At 41.4% G+C, this 17,734-nt stretch overlaps 2 long non-coding RNA genes across 2 annotated transcripts; one reads left to right on the top strand and one right to left on the bottom strand.

The window, feature by feature from the left end:
• On the bottom strand, positions 1 to 5,531 carry LOC138687801 (uncharacterized). The gene is made up of 3 exons (XR_011326931.1): positions 5,438 to 5,531; positions 2,316 to 2,447; positions 1 to 866 (listed from the first exon to the last, which is right to left on the bottom strand). It is a non-coding gene; the product is annotated as an uncharacterized lncRNA (long non-coding RNA).
• On the top strand, positions 3,977 to 9,455 carry LOC138687800 (uncharacterized). The gene is made up of 2 exons (XR_011326930.1): positions 3,977 to 6,178; positions 7,938 to 9,455. It is a non-coding gene; the product is annotated as an uncharacterized lncRNA (long non-coding RNA).
• Positions 9,456 to 17,734: the final 8,279 nt, after the last annotated feature.

The following is a 17,734-nucleotide window of genomic DNA, read 5'->3' as shown; positions in this document are numbered from 1 at the left end:
GAAGGCTGCTTCTATACCTTTTGGAGCGCTTTTCTTGAAGATGTGCAGTGTTGTAAATGTGCTACAAAACTGCCACCAGGGTCAACAGATTCAGGTGAATTCATTCTTAACACAGACCAGCTGCAAGTGGAGATAAGGACGTCCCATGCTGAACATTGCTGGCCCAGAGGGATCAGCACTTCCCCTGTGCTTTCAGTCACCCAGCCAGGAAGCTCAGAAACCTGTATTCAAAAAACAGGAAAAGAAACAAAGAAAGAAAAGCCCTGACCCTTGTTCTGGGGAACGCAGTGGCAAACCTCACAGCTTCACAGCTGCTTTATTCTGTAACACAAAGGGTTACACTTGTCTGCTCCACTTGAGATGCTCGTGTCGGAAAGTTTGTGCAGAAGGATAGTGGAATATAAATCAGAGTATTCATCACAAACATCCATAGCATTGCTCCCAAGTCAGCTTCACATGTACTGAGAAATGTGGGTCTTCTCCTCTTGTAGCTCTGCTCTTAGATTGCAATTCCCCTCCTAAGAGTGCAGGAGTTACATGTTTTATTCTTTTTCCATCTATTATTTAACATCCACTTCTAATACTTTACTTCCTGAACTCTAAGCATCCCTAATCCCTTTCCTGTACTCCAATCTACAGTCAATTTAAAAAAGAACCAGAAGCACTGAGAGATATAAATGTAATTGTGGCTCAACCTAGTCAGTGAATGTTTGCTTCAGGTTTAAAGCTGGTGATTATGACAAAAATCTCGCTATCTGGGCCAGGAGTCTCTGGTGAAAATCCAATAGTAAACATGCCACGTGAGGCAAGCATTTGACATCTGCAAACGGGTGCCATCTGTTTCTTCTTTTAAGAGTATTAGCCATCTAAGAAAGGAAAAGAGATGCATGCAACTTAGTCTGAGGTCAAAAGAGTGCGAGTGAGATCAGGGTTTAGTAAAATAGTGTATAGATTCACCCCCCTGACACACACTGCTTTCTTTTGCAAGTGGAGGGGAGATACTTGTAGTAGACACAAAGTCATACTACCCAGATTTGGGGGAAGTCTGGATGCAGAGGCAGCGATATAACCCAGGGTTCTTTTTAGGGCTAGACCAAATCCTTTTCTAAATAAGGAACCGAGCAACCTCAGAAGCCAAAAATTTTGACTCAACCTTTTGCAATTCTGCTTCTGCTCCCACCCCCAGTCACTCATCTCTGGGCAAGGAACAGCTCATTGCTTCTCTTTTCCTGACACGCTTTGCTCCCAGAGTTACTAGTAGAGCCTGTTCATCTCCTTGGTCAGTAGGTAATGGAGCCGGTGTGCTCACCTCTTGTCTCTCCCACCTCCTGGCATTGCTTCAGGCCCCCAGGTTGCCATGGGAGCTTCGGCTCTGCCTTACCGAGGATTTGGGACTACCTTCCCTGCCTCCATTCTTAAGCATTACAAACTAGTGCTTTTCACAGTTTAACAAAAACTCTTTCTGATTTAAAGGCTTTACATCACGTAATACCGGAGTGCTCTTGGTGCAAGATCGATGGCCGTAGGGAAGCACCAGCCTGTTCCGTGGGCACTAACTACCAGCTTACGTGGCAGCTTGGAGAGGTTTTGCTGAGCTGTGGGCTGTTGCAGCAGGACTGTTGCTGGTCCTCAAGCAGACTCTGGCATGTTTGTAGTACAGGGCAGTGTGCTGTAGCGGTGACATCCCTTTAACAGCAAGGAAGAAGGGATTTGCTGTGCAATTCACTTTGGTCTCTTTGGGACTTTGCTTATGCTCACGGTCTTACAAGAGAGCATCTTTCTGGCTTTTGGTGCAGGTTGTAGCAGCTTTTAATGCTGCAGCTCTTGGATTCGGGGAATTAAATGGAAACCTCAGGTTTCATTTAAAAATAAACAACAGCAAATGCCCCTTGATTGTGGTTAGCTCTAAAAAAAGAATTAAACCATCACAAAACGTATTCAACTCATTTGGGATTTTTGTCAGACAAAGCAGCCCATGTTGGGAATGGCAGGTTGAAGAGTATGGCAACAGCCGTACTGGGCAGAGACAAACCAAGGCTGAGGCATGGGGGGAATGCCAGTGGTACTGAAATGTTAGTAACAATTTATACAAGTAAATACAAGTGAAAATTAGTCTCAACTTAGTGGGAAATGTGGTCACAGATGACACCATGGCTTCACTGACTATGGAGTGATGGAGTTAAGACCCAGAGGAAACCAGAGTGAGCAGCAGATTTAGGACTCTGACCGTTAAGAGAAGGCAAACCACATTTGACCAGCCCAAGTGCTTACTCTGACAAAATGCCTGGTTATGTGGATGAAGGGATGTAACATACCCTGACTTCAGTAAGAGGTCAGCAGATTACAGTCACAGAAGTTACCCTAGTGTAGATGGTAGAGAAGGAGCTGCTTCTTTGTTGCATAAAACTATGTAGCCTTCAAAGTGTTATAGCTTCATGAAGTTGATACTATGGGAATTAATCCATACTATTATAACGCAGGCTAGATAACTAGGAAATATTAATGACATTACATATGTGATAAAAATTATCATTAAATGAGCATAGCTTTTCTTTTTGCTGCAAAGAATTTAATAATTTATATAAAGAATGTGACACCATGTATTTATTACTTGGTTTTGGATCTGGTTTTGGACCCCCCATCCACTTTTGGATTTGGATTTCTATTAGCATCTATGTCATTCAGTGGTACTTTGAAAAACAAAACATTTCAGTTTTGCAATTTATGATTAATTGGGAATGTTATCAATCATTCATCTTACTTATGATACTTAAAGGTTGGGTATAAAAATACACTAGTTCTTATTTGTTGAAGGGATAGCAGAGAAAATGTAAATGGTTAGCAATGGTGGGGCTTATAGAAACTTAAACAGTTCCTTGCATGATTTTTATTTTGAGTGATTTACTCCTAAGGCAGAAGAACTGAGATTTGTGGCCATAACCTGTTCATGCAAACTGCTGTAAGCAATGCTGGCATACCCGACATGAGGAATGGTATAATAATGTGACTCTCCATTTAAAAAAAAGACCTTTTGAAAACGGTGTAAAGGTTAGGATATAAGGTAGGTAACTAATGAAACCTACACGCTGCTGGAAGTCATGTTTCTTTTCAGCGCAGGATCAAAGGATAATGTAAAGTTTCATGTTAAACAGGATAGAGAGCTTTGCTGAAAAGAGAATTACCTTGGCCCCACTGTAGGCAGTAACGATATGGTACAAGAAGGAACACGGGATTATAAAAGAACAGACTCCGTGAGCTCCAATTTTAGACTGCGGGAGTAGAATCAGAACCTCCCATTAAAACAGTAATGTGGGACTTTTTTTTTAAAGCTCCATGCAAGTCACACATTGTATGTAGCACTCACATATTCATTAAGCACAATGAGCAATTACAGATTAAAAGCTGCTGGTGTCTCACTTCAACCAGGCAAATGCTTTCGGAGAAGAAGAGGGAATGGATTTTGATAATAAGAGGTTTTCGGGCTGCAAGTTTAAATGGAAAGAGGGAACTCTTTACCGTGTCAACAATAACGGTACATCTGCAGGTCCCCTGCAAAGCCTTTACACTTACAATAGATCACATCTCCTAGAGCAGCTGTGTCAGCGGCAGCTTTTTTGCACAGTTCTTATTTCTCTGAATCGAATGACAACTGTGGGCAGTACCATGAATACCTTGATCTGTGAAATATTAAAGCTCTCTGTCGCCAGTGAAATTAGTTTGACTCCTGCTGTTGCTGTGTTTTTTTCTCCTCCTTTGCAGGGTAAGGCATATTCTGCCACCAGTCAGATTGCACACTACTTGTCCCTGCACAGCTGAAGCAATTTAGACCTGGAGGTAGTGACTTGGCCTGAAGACTCACAGACAAGACCCACCTCCTGCCCGTCCACAGTGACTTATTGGTCCAGGTTTGCCTGGAACATATCCCCAAAACAACTGTGGCTCAGAGAATATCTGAAAGATCTGGGAAGGAGGAGTAGTAAAAACAAAAATATTTTTTTTTCTGCTAAATGGGACCAGGAAAGTCTTTTAGGGGGAAATTTGGTGCCAAGAAGCCTTGTTAATGCTTTGTTAATTTTTCTCAGGTACTCCTAGCAAGGCCACATTGTACTTGTGTATTAAGGTACCATTATGTATGCAACAACAGTGCAAATAATCAGGGCTGCATCAAGGATGACTCATAGTTCTATTACTTTGTGAGCACCGTGACATCTCTACGTGCAAATTGTTACCATCAGCCTCATACGTGAATTTGCATGTGGACGCAGACTCTGATCTGTGATATACTGGTGTGGGTGTAGCTGAAATGGTCATTCATACTGAGAGTTTTGCGATCTGCGTGAGAATCATTTTACCCTCAAATAAAAAAATGCCAGAGCCAGAGCTGGTAAAAAGTGGTGTTGCACCTTTGCATTTGGATAGCGTAGGGCTGGACATAACAGTTTGCGTGAGTTCTTTACTTACGCCTGACCTGCTTTTGTCCAGCAGCCAGGTGGGTGTTGCTATTGAGGGTTCTGCCCTGAGCCTGCCAAGCCGCCATCTGCCAGATAGTCTAAAGCACTAACCTGAATCCAGCTGATGGTCTCATGGATAAGATCCAAAGCTCTTTACAGCTCACAGTCAGTGCTTTGAATACGTGCATGCAAATGTTTATGGATACCCTGGATGGATATGGATTTCTAGCTCATCCAGGACATCCACAAATATTTGCATGCAGGTATTCAGAGTGTGCAAATATTTATGGATACCTTGAATAAGCTAGAAGCCCTGGAGGTTGAGGGGATTGTAAATCCCCTCTGTCCTACCTTCCATAAGCACCAGTGAGCACAGTAATTACTCCATGGCATGTGATGGAGAAGAGGCTGTTCATCCCTCAGTGCCAATGCTCTGCATGCAAACTGGCCACAGTGGGGCAGTGGATGGAGGTGCTGCCCTCCAAATGGCAGCAGATGTCTGCTGTCACTGTGGACAATGAGGAGCCCCGTGCTGCCAAAGTTTATGATGTACCAACTATTGCAACTACATACATTAATCTGTTTCTAGCAGACGATACCACTAACGTATCTTCAAATCAAAACGGCGGAGCTGTTTCCTGGACTGCCCTTCATCTCTGATATTTAGGTTGTAAGCCATTCAGGGCAGCTATTGCTTCTCACTGTGAACATTTTCACAGCTTTGGCTGAAAGGAGTCTTGCTCTTACCATGGCCACTTGCCAAATCTGCACTGGTGCTGGGCTGTCTGAAGGCAGTGCATCCTTCTCCGGACACAGCTACACAAACAGCAAGGCAGTTTGGATCTCCCCAGATCTTTGGGGCTGTAGCCCATCTCCAACCACACTGAGGAAGCCTCGTGGCATAGGATTTCTTGGAAGGAATTTTTTATTACAGCTTTCTACACTGTCTTTCTTGACCTGTTGGTTAACTGTGTTGATTTACTCACCTTTTGCCTTGCTGAGCAAAGGCCCTTAATGTTTTGCTGCCAGGGATCCCTCGTCAGAAGGGCAGTGATCTGCCTGCTCCGATGTAAGCTGAGTGACAACAGCTCCTGCGTGTGGGCTGTTGATCTTCTCTAATTGCTGCCACGTCAGCAGTCATATTAGGCTGTCTGAGATGATGGCACGAGACTTTGTAATCCCTGCAAATTCCCCCCTCACCTGAGCCCTTTGCGTTCATGGTTTGGATTTACCGACCTTCTGTGAAGAGCTTTCAGAGGATAAAAGTGGCATTAATTGTTTGAGGGTTCCAGACCTCAGTGAAGGCATCACTTGCCTATGATCTCTGCGGATCCAGTTTAGCAAGAGCCGTACTGCTCAGAGCTGTTAGACTGTCTGCTGTGTCTGCTGGCACTCAACGTTACAGATTGTCACAGAGCTCACTAGTATGAGATTATGCATTAGAGGAAAAAGAGAAGAGAGAATTATTCCAGAATACAGATTGCTTCCAAACTCTTCTGAATTGTGCTGAAATGGAGGGACCTGCTGCAGTGATGTGCCTGAGAACTTGCTATATAAAAGACTGTAAACCAGTCCATTTTGCTGAAAATCCATCTGAGCTGGGACAATCCCATCTCTCCAGGAACTGCAGTTGCTCTGGTAGGATGATGAAACAAAGGCGGTCAAACAGTATTAGCATGTGCACCTTGCCCATCATCCCAGAATATCCAGGCTTCCAGGACATTAAGGTTTGTATGCAAAAACTCTCTTTGCAATATATGATAACTACTACCCATTCTTCTGTTAGAGTAATCCCCCTTCCTCCTGCTAAGTTGATGCTTGATATGATACTAAGTTTTGGGCTGTGTTTTGGTATAGAAAAGCTTAACGTGAAACACTTTTATTCTGCCACATTATTAAGTTGTTTATTAAGTTGATTATTACATTGATTATTCATTTTTAAACCATTTTTTAAGGTTTGAGGTAGGAAGGAGAGACTACTTTTTAGTCAAGTTTTAGTGTTCTTCAATTACCTATTATTCCAAAATACAATTATTCCAGAAGTACAACCACTCTAGGCAGGGTCATTAGATTTGCTGGGTCCCTTCCACGATGAAGTGTGATGGAATAGTGAGAGATCAAAAACTTGATTACTTTTCAGTTTACATGGCATGTCCAACCCGCTATTTCTTGTTTGCACTCAATGTTTTTCATTCATTACCAGCAGGCAACATGCCAGATGGTGATGATGGAGTGCCCTACCGAGACATTGCTGGGCTCTGAAACCAGATTTGTGGCTGGACCCTTAGCAAGTATCTAGACTTAATTAGCAGTTGTCAAAAACTGCATGAATGATGGCTTTTTTATATACCAAAGGCATTGTCAGGCATAATAAATGATTGCAAAATGTTCCATGATCCCGCTGTGGCTGTCATCTACATAGAGTATAGTCTTTCTTTTTATTGATTTGAAACAGTAATATAATATAATATAAAACATTTCTTCCTTCAAGCTGAACTGCTATGGTTTTTCAGAGAAAAAACCGTGGTCCAATCTAACTTGGTGTACAGAAACCAGCTGTTGCTCATGGTAGCTTGAGACAGGCTGGGGTGTCTTGGAATAGCTGCGAGAAAGGTGGAAATGACAGAGCAGTAACGTTAAAAACCCAGGAGTCATTTAGCTGTGGACACAGAAAGGCACTCTTTTGCATGGTGAATTTCTAGCAAACTTGTTTTGCAGTCATTGACTTTCACAGTCAGTAAAAGGACTCGCAGCATGGGTGTTCCCCTGAAATCAACATAAAGACACCCACTGATGTCAGTGGGAGCTGGATCAGGCCTTTGTTTGACTATTCAAGTAACTCAGGTATTAAATTGGTTGGTTAACAAGGAGCTGGGCATCCTACGATGGGAAAGGAGGAGAAGACTCCATGCACATCTATGATATGCTGTGGGGTAATAATAATAAACTTCATAGTTTTAAGATGTAGAAATGTACTGTATGTGAAAATTGCAATTCTTGTCATATTACACTGCAATTCAGAGCAGAGTTACCTGGGAGTAAGGAGAGGGAAAAAAAAGAACAACATTTCTTACAAGTGGGATCTGGGTTTGCCATGGGAAACAGCAGCTGCAGGCTAATGAGATTTGACAAGGATAAACCTTAAGTTCTGTTAATACAGACAGGTGAGAGATTCTTTCAGAAAATTAGGTTTTTGGAGAGGCTACATGAAATTGTAGCAGTACATGAGAGTCAGTGGGAAGTACATATGCTCAGCATTGTTTAACCTCAGCCTAATGGACTCCTGTTCCAGAGAGGGATTGGTAGCAAACTCCTAGGTCTTCAGGGAACTTGGGTTAAGAACCTAAACCTTCCTCAACAGCTGTTTATTGTATGGAGCCATACGCTTAAGATCCTTTTGCTACTTAAGCCAGCATATTTTAATTCAGATTTCCTTCTCCCTTCTGTCCCCAATCCTGCTTCTCCCTCCCCCCCTATTTTAAATAGTTATCAAGAAATTATTCGGAAACTCCAGCCTTCAACCGACTTTTCCAGGATTTGGAAAGGGGAAAGAGCTCCTCATCACAGCTGAACAATTTTCCAAATAGAGCTTCATTAGTTCATTGCTTGGGGAGCTCTTCAAGAAGCTACCTGAAAGGCCACCCGACAACCAGCAGTGGCTTCCATGACAAACCATTGCAAGAGTATTTCAACGAGAGGCTAATGGAGCTCAGGAACTATGAAAGTAAGAGGTCTAATAGAAAGACAAAAGTATTTGCTGATAAGAACCAGAATGCCTTCCTCACCCGCAGAGGATGTCGGCGCAGAAGCAGCTGCAGTGCTGTGGTAATGATCGGGCACGGCAAGGAGAGTGAAGAGTCCTGCAGCTCAGCAAATCAAGATGAAAAGAAAGTGATCGAGCGTAACGATCAAGAGGAAACCCAGAATGTCCTGGACCTCTGCAAGGGTGACATCTTGGACATTTTGACAATGCACATCGCTGCTCCCCTAGAAGCATTTGTGCAAAAAAAATGACACCGGAGCTGGTTACAGCTTTTCATGCAGTCCTGAAAACCAGGAAGATTTGTTGCTGTTCGGCGCCGTTCTGACTTAGGTAGTTCATGTATGTCAGTGCACTCTGACACAGAAATGTGCTTGTTTGTGGGAGAAAATATTCTCTCATTTTGTGTTCTTGATTAACATTGCATATATTTGTTTTCAATTATTTTCCTCAAAGAATTAGTATAATTGAGACATAGTTGTGACTTATTACATACAGACAGCAGTGTTCTGAATACGTGCACATATTACTTGAATTCTTAAGTTGCCTTAAAAAAAGGTGATTAGTGTCAGAGGAGCAGCTGGGTTTACTATCGTGCAGTTTGTATTAGCTAATCTGAAGAAAGACTGTTTTGTTCTGCCTAGCTACTTCGCTTGTTTTAAGCCTGTTGGTTTTTATCATGTCACTTTGGCCCAGCTCATTTATGGTGATGTTTTGCACAGATGCAAATAGTTGATGAGAAATGATTGATTTTCACTGGTTGCCACGTGTAATCCCAGGTGGATCACTGTAAGTATTTGATGCATGAAGAAGCAAACACAGACGTAAGTTTTACTTTTAAATATGATTGCCATTATGGTTTCATTTGCAGACTCGAAAACCTTTGACTTAAAAAGCACTACAAGGGCAAAGAGGAAAAAATGCTAGATTTAAGTGGGACTGATGGAATTAAGTATGAAAGAAGGCTCCTTTCCTCCTTCCTACTGCAAATATGAGAACAACATAGCAAATTCCTAATGTAATCTGAACTTCAAATTGTTTATTGTATTTTAGTGCTTATCGTGGTCATCTAAGTATACAATGTCAGCTGCAGCTGAATCTTTTTATTATGTGAAATGTCAATGTTTAATTCCACAGTACTCTGACTGAACATCAGACCCAAAGCAGGGCAATTATTTTAAGCTTCCAGAAAGAACTACTGCTGCCTGTGGTACCGTTGGCAATAAATTCCTCATTACAGTGTTGGTTTGAGTTGATGTTTCTCTCTTTGCTTTCAAACTTGTTTTAATGTGATTTAACAAGTAAGCCATCCCCCCGGCTAGACCTCATCCCTTCCAGTGCTGGCTTCTCTCCATCTCCTTGTTCCTCCCATTTCTTCAGCCCTGGTGAAACTTGCCCCAAGGTGCGTCTTGTGCCTTCTACAGTTCATATTTTCCCTCTTCCCAGTACTCACCTATTTGCAGAAATATTTATTCTACTGCGCTGCCTCCTCAGGTCTTGGGCCTCTTATTTCAGGACATGGTTTAGTGGGCATGGTGGTGTTGGGTTGACAGTTGGACTTGATGATCTTAAAGGTCTTTTCCAACCTAAACAATTCTATGATTCAATGATTTCTGTCTTTCAGAGCGTGTGAGTGAATATATGCAGACATGAGAGGGCAGGTTAAGGAATCTCGCACATCCCTCCTGCCAGGCCCCTCAGGAAACAACCAAGAGTTCCCCCCCAAAAAGGGAAGGGAAACATAAGACTCATTCCACACCCCTTCCCCAATCCTGGGATCAATAGCATCTAAGGGAACTGAGATGGGATACTGAGAGCTCTCAGTCCTTTGTGTGTGGGAGAAAGCATTATATACTTAGGCTAAATGATTTTTTCAGAATTCACAATTGCCTTACTGCTGTAAATGGAGGGGAACAACCAATTAGGTGAGATTTTCCCTAAAGGAAAATATTTTTTTTAGATTTAGATGAAAGTCTGAAACACATAATGTATTAGCAGATGCCATAGAGGGGATGCATCTGGTTTTCATTGTAAATCTGCCAGAGGTTAGTTTCTCCTCTAGGAGCAAATGCATAATAATAACATAGTATTATGTGAGGGCATAATAATAACAGTGCATAAAGAGAAGGGAACAATATTAATGGAACACAGGCAACCTTAATTCTTTCTTTTCTTAATCGTGTGGCTTTGCACCCTTGAATGTGTGCTTTTGAATTTTAGCTTTGCAAGTCACTTCCTACCTACAAGCTTTTTAAAAAAAGACAAACTGCCTGCCTTCCTGCTCCTGATATTTTAATCATTATCACACTGCAATGACCCCAGCTTAGCAGGTCTGGAGCATCCTGAGCCTCTCTGCAGACCTCTGCCATATAAGCTAACGGAGGTACATGGAGCCTTGCACTGTTAGGGTGCTACTGATGTCTGCTGAGAGCAGAGGAACAAAATACCCTTCAATTAAGAAAAAATTTAGCAGTGATAAACTGCAACTAAAAAAAAAAGAAAATCAAGTAAAATTTACCCAAGCATCTGCAAATGGGCTATTCAAGTTGCTCAGCTTCTGTGGCAGAGTTATCCTTCTCCACTCAGGACAAGTCAGAGCACCAGTTTTTATTAGGCCCTATTTTAATTTTATTTTTTACTTTTACTGTATACCAAATATGAAATAGAATTACAAAACCCAACAAATTAGACATTGACTTGGCAGAAACTTGTATTGTCTCCTCCCCCAGAAGCACCCCATAGACCTGAAATTGCACAGTCAGGCCCATTTATGGTATTTTTTCATCTGTAAAGCACCCTGAGGGATTAAAAAAGTTGCCATGTTTTTTTTTTTTTAATTGGATTTCCTTCAAAATAGTGTAATGACTTTCCTCTGAGAAGCTGCACATCTCCCGCCAGAGATAGTGGAAAAGTCTAAGGAAGATTACATCTCCCAGGAGGGAACATATCTAGATGTTGCTGTACAGAAAGGACATCCAGTTACAGAAAGAACAAAACCACTAAGAACTGTTAGAGAAGGAATAAAATTTCATCTCACATCCTCTCAGATTGTTAAAATCTTGTGAAAAATGGCTTGGGTTTGTTTGGAAAGTGATAATATGCATGACCTGAATTTATGTAGTCTATTACCTTAGGTTTTACTGAGTTTAGCTGTTGGATGTAGTTGCTGCTTTCATGCAGATAATCTGTTTTCACAATGTTCTTTCATGAAACTTGATGCAAACACTGTTTGCCATTAGCAGTCTCATAAAAATATTCTTTATGCCCCTTTGAAAAATTCTTCTTTCTCCTCTTAAAGAAAAAGCACTGCACCACTTTCCTCCTGGTGATTTTGCAGCTACGCGTTAGCTTTGTTTTAGATCTTTCTGTACGGAATATTGGAGAGCACACTTGGTTGGTTGCTGTTGTTTTCCATCTCTAAACATTTTCTCTCTGCCTAATTGGAGCTTAGGCAAAAAGTCCTCTGTGGAGCCTCATAAATCAGACAGTGCTCAACTCAAAAAAAATAGTTCATGTCTTCTGAAGCCTGTGTCCCTAGTAGGGATTTTGTCATCCTTTCCTTGAACTTATTTTTAAGGTCATAAAGAGTTGTGTTGCCTGACAGTTTGCAGTGCAGAGGAAAACTGAGGATGTGAGGATGGAAAGCAGAGGAAGGACCTCTCAGGGGAAAGACAACCTGCTTACAGATGAGAATCTGAACCTCCGCAAAGTGAGATAAAACCTCACTTTGGTTTTCAGTCCCCTCAGTCTCTGTGAAGGTGTGATGGGACAGAAAATATGAAAGACAGTGATATTAAAACATACGAAGCCACAAAGGCATCTAGCAAGATATGGGCTGCATCCCACTCTCACTGTAATCATCTTCAAGATCCCAAGGATGTGAGGAAGCTCCGTTTGGTTACATGCCTCATTAAAGCAAAACGTATAGTTTTCATGTATTTAAATTAAGGAATTTATTAAAAAAAAACAAAGCCAAAAAAACAATCAAAACAGTGGTTTGATCTAGATACAGCAGCACTGTGACATTACTAGGACATTATGTACGAAGAATCCAAGCAGCCATAGAACACAGAAGCCTTTATCTTCAGTAACAATCTCAAAATGAAACTAGCTTCATCAAACAATGTTAAAGATCTCCCTGGAAAGAGAAACAAAACCAAACAGACCCTCCCCACCCCTAACCCTGTGGATACTAGAATGATTTTTTTTTGTACAATACCAACAGCCACTAGCTCTTCTAATTGAGAACACTTGCTTTAATTTATTACAAAAATGATCTGTTGAGTCAGTTATGAAAGACAACTTTTAACATTGCTTTAGAAGTGTCTGCTCCTCTTATAGACTACAGTATTAGAAGTGCTTAAAAACATTTAATCCTGGATATGCTCTTGAAATTCAATCAGAAGGATATTCTGTGTGCGTTTATATACCAAATATGATTTTTAATTTTTAAAGCAGGTGAAAAGACTAACCCTAATATGAAACTGCAATTTTACAATTTAATTATTAGTCAGATATGGGCAACCACATGATAGTTCATGAAATCTTTAGGTCTATCTACATTGCTCAGAAACACAAAATAAAGTTTTTACAACTTTCACCTTCAAAAGGCTAAAATGTTAAGTCTTTTGGAAGAGTGTCCAGTGTTTAAAAGAAATGCAATTAAGGGAGACCGCATTCAATACACATGAAACGTAACTCGGTTGAGCTTGCTAATAAACATATCTAACAGCTGCGTGTGGGGTGATGAGAAAGGAAAACACATTTGTCATCCAGCCACTACCTGAAATGTTTCTTCTCTGGAAGTTAATCTTCTCTACAGGACTGCTGATTCTCCAGAAAACCTGGAGTTCCCCTTTGGAGCCCGTTGATCCCAAGCACGTGGTCGCCTCTTTAGTTTCCATAGCTGGGCAGTGAGTTGACCCAATGTTTGCCACGGATGCATCTTTGCGACTTCACACAGCATCTCACTTAATTGGTATCTAGGGATTTGTTTGCAGGCTTGGCCAAAAAAGTTGAACCAATGAATGCTATTTCATTCTCTTCCTCATAACTATTTATTTCCAATATAAAAAAGAGGAAGTGTTTGTGTGAATGCTGCAATTACTAGCTAGCTCTTAAATAATGAAATGAATACCTTAACATTTGCACTGTCATCCCATCTTCTGTTGGAGATGTCTTTACAGAAGCGCAGTGCATTCTGTTTCAATATCTCTAAGGAACTAAGACAAACCAATAACAAAAAAGAGCCGTAATTTACAAGAGTCATCTCCCTAGTCGTGTAAATAAGAGCAGCTATATTAAGCCTATTTCACTTAAATAATAACACAAAGAGTTGATATTGATCTGTTTTATGCACAGACTCCAAAGTGCTTTCTATTGATAGACAGAGAGCATCCCTCCATGTTGTAGAATGGGAAAACAAAATTGCACAGAGGTTTGCCCAGGGCAGTGGAAAAAAACCATGGGCAGAATAGGAATACAAACCACCACTCCTGGCTCCAGTACATAAACCAAGGAGAATACATTTGTGCCAGCAGTAATATTCATTTTAGTGAATAGACAGCACTCTGCTTAAAATTATTTCTTTCGTAAAGCCCATTTATCAGTACACTAGCTTAGCTGATCCAACTGCAGCAGCTTGTATTTGTATTATCACAGAGACATTTGGGGGAGGTCAGTGTATAATATTGTAGCATACTGTTGGCTTTCACCTTCTTTGGTGGTTTCCCTAAAGAAAATAATTTGCAAAATTCTCCGAACCAATTTCTTTCTCTTTTCTTTTTGCAGTTAAGGACAGAAAGTTATTACCAGCCAGCACTGCAATATTATTTAGTATAAAAAAGATTGTGTCCTGCCCAGCACACAAAAGAGAAGAATTGTTTTAAACTCGTGCAGACTTTCAGCTTTAGCACGAGGGTGTTAGTCATTATTATTTTTAATCTAAATAATTAATAGTATTTTAAATTGCAGGTCATTTTTGTGAAAGGCTTGAGATAGACAACTCTGGAATCTTCTGTTTTCCGTAGAGCTGCTGAACAGGCGGGTTCTCCCAAACTCCACTGCCAAATGTACCTCCCCGCAGCCCGAGACAGACTAGGACCATCCTTAGGCACGAGAGCCTTTAAGTCTGGACTTGTAGAGCTCCTGCAGGCCACTTTGTACTTCGTGCTACACACATGAAGGAAGATGGTCTGCATCCCAAGGGCCAGACTAACCCAAAGATGTTCTTTCAAAGAAAAGTCCAGTCTTTTCAAAGATTGTATGGGAAATGCCTAGAAATGCCTGATGAATGATGTCCTCTGCACCGAGACTTAACAAGTGAGTACTATGAATACAAATCGGAAAAAAAAAATCACGACTAACTGTGGAGCAGAGGTTAAAGCACTGTATCTTGTCCACAATGAAGTCAGGTCATGCAGTCACCTGTTCCATGGATGTCCGTAAGGAGAAGCAGCTGTGCTATAAAGGGTGTCCATTTATTGCTCTTCCAGAAAAGCCTACATAGGGAACTCCTGACTGAGGCTCAGATCCATGGGAACAGAGACCTGTGTGTTCATGCAGGCTGGCTGGATACCCACTTGCCTTGTCAAACGGTTCCATCTGACCCTCACAGGGATGATGTTGCCTTTGAGCCACGGGCCAGACCCTATGCTTAATAGGACCTTGGGTGTGCAATTCCCAGGTTACTCAAAAAACTGTGAGCAACGGATGACAAACCAAGGAAGATTGTGCAGCAATGTGTGATAACAACTACCATTGGAGACTTGCTGAAGATACACATGGTATGGTAGTTTTCACACTGTCCTCCAGAGCTCACAGCTTGTCTGTCTTCCTTGTCCTGCCCGTGGTTTTATTAGTATTTATTAGTATTACAGATTGGTTTCCTGGTTTTCTTTTTAGCTGAGGCATCTTTACTGAAAAAGATCGACAGCAACCGGATTTGAAATGCACGGCTTTGACAGCTGGAGTGAAGAATTCAAGCTGGATCTTCGAATCAGACACTTTACTGGGTCAGCCAAGTTTGAGTCCCTACTGCTGATGGCACTCTTAGCCATCCTTTCTGGGGGAGGGGACGACTGCAAATTGAGATGGTATCAAGCTGTTTTTACAGGTAGCTGGTATTGTCTCTGAACTGCCAGTTACCAGGCATCCTTCACCAGTAGGGCCAGATGAACACTGTGATACTGAATTCTGCAGCTCCCTAATGGTCAGTTTGATCGCCAGTACCTGTTTGGTTTGATTATCTTCACACCTTTCCGAGCTTCACAAGCAGGTTTTTGTTCAGAAACAACATCTGAGTCATGGCCATTCTTGTAAAAATATCTCTCTTTAGATAATCCACATCAAGAGTGCACATGTAAGAGTTTTATTATTTGTTATTTTTTCCTTTGTTATCCCTTTGTTTAAAAAAGCCTCTCATCCAACTAGAGAGTGGGAAAAAATGCTACAGGACTTAAGTGAACCTTGAGACACTGTAGAAAATGAATAGCAAACATCTGAATCATAAAAGCCTGTAAACTAATTAGTGTTCATCAGACTACTCAGTAAAGATTTAAAAATAAAAAATAATGCTTGCACAATTTAGGATCAGATTGCAAAAGATTTCTGATTCTTGAAAAGAGTTAGGTTTTCTCATCTGTCTATTTAAAAAAAGCAACCAGATCTGAACATATGCGTTTTTTGGAAAGAATTCGTATTGTAATTGGAAAGGAGATACAGACAATTAATCAGTCTGGAAAGCTATTAAAGAACTACTCCTTTCTGCTCCTTTGTTATGTGCAAATCCACCTCAAAAACTATTCACTTGGAATCAAAATACTTTGTAGGCAAAGTTGTAGGCAAACCCTGACTAGAAGATTCCTAGGACTGTTCATTATCACTAGTGATGTATGATATTGATTAAATCTTTCAGGGCTTGGATACTGAAAGAATACAACAGTTCTGCTGCCCCAGCATTGCAATACTGTTTGAAGTTTGTCAGACAGGATAGCAACACTTTAGGGATGTGGCACGAAATCTCCCTCAACCGGTCTTGTTTTCTGTCTCTCCCCTTACTCCCTCACTGCTCCCCAGGGGCTGGGATCCAGAGGGACTTCATCCCAGGCTTGACACTTCAGGTGCACATAAGCCGAGTAAGGAACTGTCCCAGCTGAAAGGAGAGCAGGAGAAGGCACAGACGCTATTATTCGCTGTTGTTATAAAAAGTCATCCACCACTAGTTAAGGCTGATAGCATCTAAGAGGTACAAGGGCATCTACAATCTATATTTGCAGTTTGTTCACCAGCTTTCAGTAAGGGGTTTGTTGTTATTAGGATTTTATTTCCCAAGTGGGAGATGGTAAAGAAAGAATATTTAGTCTTCATGTGGCAAATGGGTAACATGGAGGAGATGAAGCCCTTGGGCCAACAGCTGCAGTTTTATCAGATTTATCCAATGAAATATTAATGGGCTAAGCCCTCCCCCAACTGTCTTTTTTCCTTCCTCATGGTGGTAGGTAGATATTATCAGCCATGTTTTTCTGATGGAGGAATAAGCTTGTCTGTTGCTGCAGAGTGATACAACAGCAGTGGTGGAAAAAAAAGCTTAGTCTTTCACTCTGCTTCCCCCATCCAGCACCCTCTTCCCCTAGCATCAGCGTAGAGGATGAAATCAACTGAGGGTGCACAAACATATTGTATACCATACTGTTAGAAGGCGATGTCTCAGAGTGATAGAAACAGATTGGAGTTGCACAACACTTGCAGCTCTCTAAGAAGAACTAAGAGGTGTGTCTTGTCTTGTCTCAGCTACACTGATATACATCCGTTGTCTGGCTAAGATCTCTTTCTCCACTTCTCACCTACATTTCTTGAAATCAGGTGAAATCCCATATGTCATTGAAGAAGGCCTGTGAAAACCTCCCAGAGCAAGTATGTCTTCATCCAGAGCGTGCTCTGATCAGATTCCTGTTGACTTAGGTAGCTTTACATCAGGCCATGAGAACAGAAGTGGAAGTAATAGCCCTATCTGTCTAGTGGCTTTCACCTCTACAATATTTCATTCCCCTCCTGTCAGGAAGCTGAAACCATTATAGGTTTAGTTTATAGCTGATACAGAGAGAGAAAATGACTCAAAATTCTCATCTATTACTATCTCTCTAAAATCTTGCATCTTCTATAAGATCTGCAACGCCATCATCTGACATGGGAGAGTGGCTGAAGCTCTCCCTGAGCGCCACCAATACAGGGAAAAGGAATTTCTGGACCACGCTGATCCAAAGGAAAAAGAGCAACAACTTCTTGGTGATATTATGGCACGCGTACACACCTTCACTACGTGTCTACTAATGACCAGGAAAACTGGAGGCTTTTCAAACAATGTGCACTTGCATCTTAATCTACTTTGCTCCTGATAAAGGCACCAAAGCCTCACCTCCCTTTCTTGACTTTTCTCTGTCAGCTGCTTTATAAAAATCCTGTCCCTGTTGTGTGTCTCTCTCTCATGACCTCAAGCCAGTTTGGTATGCAATTCCTGTGTCTT

This window comes from Haliaeetus albicilla, chromosome 11 (genome assembly GCF_947461875.1).
Source record: "Haliaeetus albicilla chromosome 11, bHalAlb1.1, whole genome shotgun sequence".
Classification (NCBI taxonomy): Eukaryota; Metazoa; Chordata; class Aves; order Accipitriformes; family Accipitridae; genus Haliaeetus; species Haliaeetus albicilla.
This window is presented reverse-complemented; position numbering and strand designations above follow the sequence as displayed.